Source organism: Cebus imitator, unplaced genomic scaffold (genome assembly GCF_001604975.1).
Source record: "Cebus imitator isolate Cc_AM_T3 unplaced genomic scaffold, Cebus_imitator-1.0 Scaffold462, whole genome shotgun sequence".
Taxonomy (NCBI): domain Eukaryota; kingdom Metazoa; phylum Chordata; class Mammalia; order Primates; family Cebidae; genus Cebus; species Cebus imitator.
In genome coordinates, this window is record NW_016107777.1 from 831,356 (window position 1) to 841,370 (window position 10,015).

Genomic DNA, 10,015 nt, shown 5'->3' on the forward strand with positions numbered 1-10,015 from the left:
ATGTAATCCCATTTGTCTATATTTGCTTTGCTTGCCTGTGCTTTTGAATTATCACTCAAGAAATATTTGTCCAGACCAGCATCCTGGAAATTTTTCCCAATGTTTTCTTGTTGCAGTTTTATAATTTGACATATTAGATTTCAGTCTTTAATCCATTTTAATTTGCTTTTTAGTAAGAGAGGGGTCTAGTTTCAATATTTTGCATTTTACATCCATCACTCCTGGAACCATTTATTGAAGGGATTGTCTTTTCCACCACTGTATATTCTTGGCGTCTTTTGTCAAAAATGAGTTCACTGTAGGTCTGTGATTTGTTTCTTGATTCTCTATTCTGTGCTATTGGTCTATGTGTCTATTTTTATGCCAATACCATACTGTTTGGATTACTATAGCTCTGTAGTATAATTTAAAGTCAGGTAATGTGATTCCTCCAGTTTTGTTCTTTTTGTTTCATGTAGCTTTTTTTATCCTGGGTATTTTGAAGTTCCTTATAAATTTTAGGATTGTTTTTTCTATTTCTTTGAAGAACATCTTTTGCATTTTGATAGGGATTGCATTGAATATGCAGATTGCTTTTGGTGTTATGAACATTTTTGTTTTCATTTGAGACAGAGTTTCACTCTGTCACCCAGGCTGGAGTACAGTGGTGTGATCTCAGCTCACTGCAACCTCTGCCTCCTGGGTTCAAGCTATTCTCCTGCCTCAGCCTCCCGAGTAGCCAAAACTACAGGCACATGCCACCACACCTGGCTAATTTTTGTAGTTTTAGTGGAGACAAGATTTCACTATGTTGGATAGGATGGTCTCAATCTACTAACCTCATGATCTGCCTGCCTCAGCCTCCCATATTGATTACAGGTGTAAGCTACCACATCTGGCTGATGAATAATCTTTCTAATGTATTGTTGGATTCGCTTTGCTAGTATTTTGTTGAGAATTTTTGCATCAATATTAATCATAAATATTGGCCTGGAGTTTTCTTTTTTGATGTGTCTTTGTCTGGTTTTGGCATCAGGGTAATATTGGTCTCACAGAATGAGTTTGGAAGTATTTCCTCTTCTTATATTTTTTGGAAGAGTTTGAGTAGGATTGATAATTTTTCTTTAAACATTTGGTAAAATTCAGAAATACAGCTATCAGATCCTGGGCTTTTCTTTACTGGAAGACTTTTTATTAAGGTTTCAATCTCATACTTTGTTACTGTTTGTTCAGGTTTGGAATTTCTAAATGATTCAATCTTGAGAGATTGTACGTATTTAGGAATTTATCCATTTCTCCTAGATTTTTCAAGTTATTGGTATGTAGTTGCACATAGTAGCCACTAATGATCATTTGAATTTCTGTGATATCAGTTGTAATGTCTTCTTTTTCTTTCTGATTTTATTTACTTTGACCTGATTTCTTTTTTCCTTTGTCAGGCTAAAGATTGGTCCATTTTGTTTAACGTAAAAGAAAAAATTGTTTCATCAATCTCTTGTATTTTTAATTTCAATTGTATTTATTTCTGTTCTGATTTTTACTATGTCTTTCCTTCTAATTATGGGTTTGATTTGCCCTTGCATTTATAGTTTCTTAAGATGCACCATTAGATTGTTTATGTGAAGTTTTTTCACTTTTTTGATGTAGGCAGTTAGAGCTATAAACTTTCCCCTTAGCACTGCTTTTACTGTACCCTACAGGCTTTGGTATGTTGTGTTTCCATTATCGTTTGTTTCAAGAAATTTCTCAATTTCTTTCTTAATTTCTTTATTTTACCCACTGGTCATTCAGGAGCATATTGTTTGATTTCCACATATTTATATAGTTTCCAAAATTCCTCTTGCTATTCATTTCTAGTTTTATTTCATTGTGGTCAGAGAAGATGCTTAATATTATTCAAATATTTTAATACTTTAAGACTTGTTTTGTGACCTGACATATAGTTTATCCTTGAGGATATCCCCTGTGATAAGGAAAAAAATGTGTATTCTGCAGCTCTTGAATAAAATATTCCTTAAATATTCATTAGATCTATTTGGCCTACAGTGCAGATTAAGTCTGATGTTTCTTTGCTTATTTTCTGTTTGGACAATCTATGTAATGTTGAAAGAGGGTTGTTGAAGTCTCCAGATATTATTTTATTGGGGTCCCTCTCTCTCTTTAGTTCGAATATTATTTCCATCATATATATGGAAGCTACAATGTGGGGGTGTGTATTTAAAATTGTTATATCCTCTTGTTGAATTGACTTCATTTCATTACATAGTAATATTCTTTTTCTCTTTTTATAGTCTTTGTCTTTAAACCTATTTTGACTGATATAACTATAGCTACTGCTGCTCATTTTTGGTTTCCATTGGCATGGAATATCTTCTTACTCCTTTTTATTTTTAGTTTCTCTGTGTCTTTAGAGGTGAAGTGTGTTTCTCTTAGGCAACAGATCAGTGGGTCTTGTGTTTTCATTATTTACCCTCTCTGTGTCTTTTGACTGAGGAGTGATATAGTTTGGCTGTGTCCCCACCCAAATTTCATCTTGAATTGTAATAATCCTCATGTGTCAAGGGTGTGGCCAGGTGGAGATAATTGAATCATGGGGGCAGTTTCCCCCATACTGTTCTCATGGTAGTGAATAAGTCTCATGAGGCCTGATGGTTTTATAAATGGGAGTTGCCCTGCACAAACTTTCCTGCCTGCCATCATGTAAAAAGTGACTTTGATCCTCATGCATCTTCTGCTATGATTGTGAGACCACTTCAGTCATGGGAAACTGTGAGTCCTTTAACCTCTTTCCTTTATAAAGCACCCACTTTCAGGCATGTCATTATTAGCAGTGTGAGAACAGACTAATATAGTAAATTGGTACTGGTAGAGTGGGGTGCTGCTATAAAGATGCCAGAAAATGTGGAAATAATTTTGGAACTGGGTTGGCAGAGGTGGAACAGTTTGGTGAGCTCAGAAGAGGATAGGAAAATGTGGGAAAGTTTGGAACTTCCTAGAGACTTGTTGAATGGCTTTGACCAAAATGCTTATAGTGATATGGACAATGAAGTCCAGGTTTAGGTGGTTTCAGATGGAGATGAGGAACTTTTGGGGAACTAAAAAAAAATGACACTTGCTATGTTTTAACAAACAAACTACCTGCATTTTGCTCCTGCCTTAGAGATTTGTGGAATTTTGAACTCGAGAGGAATTATTTAGGGCATCTGGCAGAAGAAATTTCTAAGCAGCAAAGTGTTCAAGAAGTGATTTGGGTGCTGTTAAGAGCATTTAGTTTTATGTATTTACAGAGTTATGGTTTGGAATTGGAAATTATATTTAAAAGGGAAGGAGAGCATAAAAGTTCAGAAAATTTGGAGCCTGATGATGTGATAGAAAAGAAAAAAAAAAACCATTTTCTGAGGAAAAATTTAAGCCAGTTGCAGAAATGTGCATAAGTAACAAGGAGCCAGATGTTAGTCACCAAGACAATGGGGAAAATATCTCCAGGGCATGTCAGAGGTCTTCACAGTAGCCCTTCCCATCATAAACCTGGAGGTCTAGAGGAAAAAGTGGTTTTGTGGGTCAAAACCAGGGCTTGCTGCTTTGTGCAGTCTTAGGACTTGGTGCCCTGCATCCCAACCATAGCTAAAAGTGGCTGGTGTACAGCTCAGGCTCTTGCATTAGAGGGTGGAATCCCCAAGCCTTGGTGGCTTACATGTGGTGTTGGGCCTGTGAGTAAATAGAAGTCAAGAATTGAGGTTTTGGAACCTCTGCCTAGATTTCAGAGGATGTTTGGAAATGCCTGGTTGTCCAGGCAGAGGTGTGCTGTGGGGGCAGAGCCCTCATGGAGAACCTCTGCTAGGGTAGTGTGGAAGGAAAATGTGGGATGGGAGTCCTCACACAGTATCCCTACTGGGGTACTTCCTAGTGGAGCTGTGAGAAGAGGGCCACTGCCTTCAAGCCCAGAATGGTAGATCCACTGACAGCTTGCTCTGTGCACCGGGAAAAGCCATAGACACTCAATGCCAGCCCATGAAAGCATCTGGGAGAAGGGCTTTACCTTGCAAAGCCATAGGCTTGGAGCTGCCCACGGCTATGGGAACCCACCTCCTTCATCAGCATGACCTGGATGTGAGACATGGAGTTCCAAGAGATCATTTTGAAGTTTTAAGATTTGGCTTCCTGGTTGGATTTTGGACTTGCATAAGGCCTGTAGCCCCTTTGTTTTGGCCAGTTTCTTCAATTTAGAATGGGTGTATTCACCCAATATCTGTACTCCCATTGTATCTAGAAAGTAACTAACATGCTTTTGATTTCACAGGCTTATAAGCAGAAGGGACTTGCTTTGTCTCAGATGAGACTTTGGACTGTGGACTTTTGAGTTAATGCTGAAATGAGTTAAGAATTGGAAGACTGTTGGAAAGACATGATTGGTTTTGAAATATGAGGACATGAAGCTTGGGTGGGGTCAGGGGTGGAATGATATGGTTTGGCTGTGTCCCTCACCAAAATCTCACCTTGAATTGTAATATCCCCATACGTCAAGTCAGGGCCAGGTGGAGATAATTGAATCATAGGGCAGTTTCCCCCATACTGTTCTCATGGTAGTAAATAAGTTGCATCAGGTCTGATAGTTTAATTCCTTCCAGTTCATTTTTAGGCAAAAGAGTATTAGAAAGAAAAAACTAGGGTTTTTGTTTGTTTATTTGTTTGTTTTAAGGTTTGGGGGAATCACATTTCCCAGTGTGAGGGATACATCTGAGGGGCATGTCCTGTGGTATAGAGACATGGTTACCCATCTTGCTTTTCTTTTATCCTGAATGGGGCATCCCCATTGTCCCTGGGGTTCTGGAATGAACCAGTCTTACTCTGTCTCCTTAATCTTGATCCCATCTCATCACAATTATCCACTTGAGAATAGAGGAGATACTGGAGTAAACGCTGGGCCCCCTGTTCACCCTTAGGGTTCTGGAATAAACCAGTTAAGTATACCCCTAGCCTTGTCTTTATCTCTGTTCTAATGGTAATCTGTTAGCCTGGAACCAATCTTCATCTGTGTCCTGTGGGTCTCTTGCACCTGTGGCTATGGGCAGGCCTATATCCTTGTGTCCATGACCTTTTAGTGACTCTCAGTCAGAACATTCTAGCAACAAAATGATTAACTCTTTTCTCAGATTTCCTTACCATATCCTGTAAGTAGATGAGAAGCCTGTTTTTCAGTTAGCAGCCACAAGGAGACTGGACTTCCCTCAAAGGTCTTAATGTATATTGAGAAGGGCATGGAAGTGATTAGAGAAATGAAGGCTACAGGAGGAAGTGGAAGGAAGTGAGAGAAATCCTCATGGAAAGAAGCCTTCATATGCTTGCAAAAACAGCAGCCGTTGGATTCAAGAGGACAATGTTTATTTGCCCTGTTGACATAAAGTAACAACATCTGGAGGACTTGGGGCTCAGGGTCCGAACTCAAAAATGGAAAAGGAAGAATTTCTCTCCTCCTAAAAGGATGTTAACTCAAAAAAAGCAAAAGCAAGTAGGCAAGATCCATAAAGGGCCAGAGTGAAGTCCTATACAGGCAGGCAAAGTGCTTTAAAAGCCACCAGAAAACTCCATTTTGAAGCATAACAGAAACAAAAGTGTATGGTAAGTCATAAGGAGCTGGCAGAGCCAGAGTTCTAATTATTGTCTGTTTTGATAATGTTCCAGTAAATATTGAAAAGGAACCTGTTTCTTTGCTGCTATGCAAATGCAAGAGCCATGGACACACAAATAACAGAGAGTTTGTGTTTTAAGAGAGGAAGATGTCAAGTGACATGTGAAGTGAAAGAATCGAGGCTGACATTTCCCTTAGGCAGAGGGTCCAGTGGGTGCACAAGGCCATTTCAGAATACACACAGAGGAAACAGGAGAGGAGGCAAAGAGGGTCTTTTGGGAAAGAGCCAATTTTAGTTAAAAAGCAGAGAAACCCCAGACATTGCATAGTTTTAGGCTTTAGCCCTACTACTGTCACGGATCTCCATCCAGAGGGCCAATAGTGCCTCAGTTCTACTTGGTGTGAATCCTAAGGCCCTTTCCATGCCTACAAGCCACACATTAGGGTGATCTGAGAGAGCATCTGGGGAGACAGAGCTACTTGTGGCTAAGAGGAATCATTCTTGGGATTGGTTAGTAAGCTGGAGAGCAAAAGGAAGAAGAAAACATGTACAGGGGTTGAATGCCTCTAGCTGAAGAAGGTGAGGGGTTGGGGTCTCTTATTACAAGGGAACGTATTCAAGTCACACGGCACCAAAGTATGTTAGCAGTGTTGAATCTGTATGGGTCCGCAACCTCAATTCTTGCGTCCTCAGAAGAAAGAATTCGAACTAGGAGGCATGAGGCAGAAGGAGAGATCGAGGCAAGTTTTAGATCAGGAGTGAAAAAGTTTTAAAGCAGGAGTGAAAGTTTATTAGAAAACTCTGCAACAGGAAAGATAGAAAGTAAAATACACTTGGAAGAGGGCCAAGTGGTTGACTGGAGAGATTAAGTACCCTATTTGACCTTTGACTGGTGGCTTACATGCGGGGCCTTGTGTTCCTTCACCCCTAATTCTTTCCTTGGGCTCAGCAGTCTGCATACACAGTGGCCTGCTACCACTTGGGAGGGCAGCATGCAGTGTGTTTACTTGAGTTGTACACATGCTCACGTTAGGCCTTCTTACCTTACCAGCCAGATGTCTCGAGGAGGTCGTATACCAGTTACACACCACCACTTTGCTTCTTAATGCCCATGATTGAGCCCCATTGTTCAACTCCTGAGATCTTATCAGGAAGCTGTTTGTTGGGAGACTCCCTTTCCCTGGGACTGGCTGTCATCAATTATTATTTTAGAGAGAGATTGTGACAACTGCCTGACAGTCACCTGATGGTCACCTGATATTTCTGGTGGGGTGGGGCAGTGGGGAGAGGCTCTACTGCCGTATTCATGTCTGACTAGTTATTACTCTCACAAGTTTATCCTAAATGGATTTTATATTAAAGCATTGGCTTAGCCTTGTTAGTGGAATGAATTCTTGCCAAATCCAAAAAAGTGGGCATAATTTGATGTCTTAGCAGTGTTCTAAAACATGTGTTGCTGACACTTTCTAACGTAAATACATTTACATTTCTTGAACTTTGCTGATATTACACCTACTTTAAATGATCCGTAATGGGCAAAGTAAAGCATATTTGTTTTTTATGAAAATGTATGCATTCAATTTGTCCTCATCCTTTTAAAAACAAATAATTTTAAACCTTTTTTTTGACAGCACATATATACACACTTATCCTGTTCCCAAGTTAGAGAGGTTATAAAGAGAGATTCGTTTGGATGTTCAAGATATCTTCTGAGATTTGTATCTTCATGTATGATTGCTTTTGGGTTGATTTCAGATAAGTTGTGATTTTGGTCTGATGACATCATATTGTCAGATACAGCACATTTCACTAGTCAACAGTATGAATCATAAAAATATTCTACAGTACAAAAGAAAAAAGTCAATCATGTGCTTTTTCCATTTATTGGCGTTCTTAATGCATAATCATGATTATGTCTTTGAATCTTACAATTGGTTATAATGTCATGCCCATAAGAATTTAAATTTTATAGTGAATCCTTTTAAGATGTTTCTTGGTTACATGTTCACATTGCAACATTGCATATAAATGCTGTATAATGTTATTCTAAAAATTTCATGGCATTTAAAAAATGCTCATGTCAATATCTTCACTATAAAATCGATAGAAAATCTGAGAATAACAAAAAACTAAATGTTCATAGTATATAATAATGGAAATTGGGGATATTTTGTATCCTAAAAGCAAAAATTAGATTTTCAAACATAAAAGTAACTAGTTAGACCCAGAATATCATTTTGTGCTGGATAAAGAATATTTTAATGATTCATACAGTTGACTAGTGAAATGTGCTGTATCTGAAGATAAATCTTCTGAGTAATCCTGGATCTCCTCTCTGGTAAACTTTGTGATCTTGGGAAAATTTTTTAATATCTCTGAGCTTCAGTTTTCTTAGCCATAAAATGGGGAAAACAATTATTGTACTAATTTTACAGGGTTGTTTTTAAAATTACAGAAATAAATACATGCACAATGCCTAGAAGAGCACCTAGCCCATAATGGACTCTCCACCGCTGTTACCTATAGGATAATATCTTTAAAATAGCAGCAAACTTACAGTTCCATTTAAATCCTTTTTATGTTTACAATTTCACGTTTTAAAACCTGATAGAGAAAAATCATGTTGCAGTGCACATAGATTCATGAGCGTTAACAACCAGCTAGGCTTCATTTAGTTTGCCTTTAAATTCCTCACTTACTAGTTGTGTGACTTTGGTTCTAGTTATTGTTCCTCAACTCAACATTAAAATAAACAGCAATTTCCCTTTCAAACCCTAGTCAGTGTTAATAATCTAATTTAGATAATGACTTACACCTACACCTAATATATACGTAGCAATTAGTGATAGTCTGTTATTGTTATCTAAGTATTCAATTAAATAATAAAAAAATATATAGGTTCTATTTATTTTTAAACGCCAACATTTGTTTTTGTCTTTCTTTTAAGTAAGTTACACATTAACATTTTAACAAAAAGTTATGAATGTGCTTTGTGAGCACTGTTAATAATGTATAAGAAGGTAGATTGCCAACTGAAGATCTTGAGGCCATAAGCTCTTTGTGGCCTGTAACAACCTTTTCGATTTTGTGCATTCCTAGTTTCCTAGAGCATTCTTAATCAATATTTAGAGACAAAAATGTAAAAAATTATGAAAGTAAATGACTTGCATAGATTGATTTTGTGGTTTTAGCCTTATGTGTAGCAATCAACTAGGGAGGGATGAAAAATTTAGTTAGCAATATACTGTCCACATATATGTGTGGCAAAAAAAAAAAAAAAATTAGACATTTGTGTTTACTTTCTTTTATTTTAAATAGCTAATTATTATTAAACCAATTGTACAACTATCAGAATTGATCAATAAAAGACTTTAAAAATTATTGCCAACATTGTGGTTCATAAAAATTACTGAAAGGTTTTGTGTGGTGGTTCAGACCTGTATTCCCAGCACTTTGGGAAGCTGAGGCAGGAGAATTGCTTGAGTCCAGGAGTCCAAAACCAGCCTGGGCAAAAGAGTGAAACCTTGTCTCTACATAAAATAAAAAAATTAGCTAGGCATGGTGGCACATGCCTGTAGTCCTAGCAACTCAGGAGGCTGAGTTGGGAAAATCTCTTAACCTGGGTAGTTGAGGCTGCAGTGAGCTGTGATTGCACAACTGCACTCCAGGCTGGGCAATAGAGTGAGACTCAGGTCTAAAAAAAAAAAAAAATTACAAAATGAGATAGAGAAGGAAGATATATCATGAGTTAAGTTACTTTTTGAGATCCAGAACATACTATCAATATCAGAAAAAAGAAACAGACAGAAGAGGATACTTATGAACAAAATAAGAACGAGGGTGGGACAGAGTGCTGGATAGGTTTGGAGAGAAACCCAAATCCTGATTGAGCCCTTCAGGCTGGATTAAAGGGTAAAATTATACGGCTTATCTGCAGTCTGGTTTAGAGATCCATTTTAAAGAACGCTACAGAATCTCTAAAGTTCAGTATTTTAAATGCTTCCTCTAGTGTGGGCATTATTTTGAGATTTTTATTTTCTCCTACAGGTTATAATGGCAGTAATCATGCATTTTAGTCTTGGTGCGGGGGAGGGGTCCTTAATTCTATTAACATTTCTTTTCAAACATATTTTGGTCAGCTTTCAGGGAGAATGAAGAAATCGGGGATTGCTTTCATGAGTCCACTTTCTACATCTGTGACAATGTGAACAATTTTTTCTTTGCTATTAGGCTAGACTATTTTGGGAAAAAAATTCACATGCTCCAGCATAGAACGCTTAATAGTACCTTGCATTTGGGTAACTGTAAGTTCTTTCAATCATGGAGAAAAATTTAATATACACTAAACAAATCTCAGCAGGATTTACAGATTCTAACATGAGCTATTAAAGTAAAACTTTATAAAG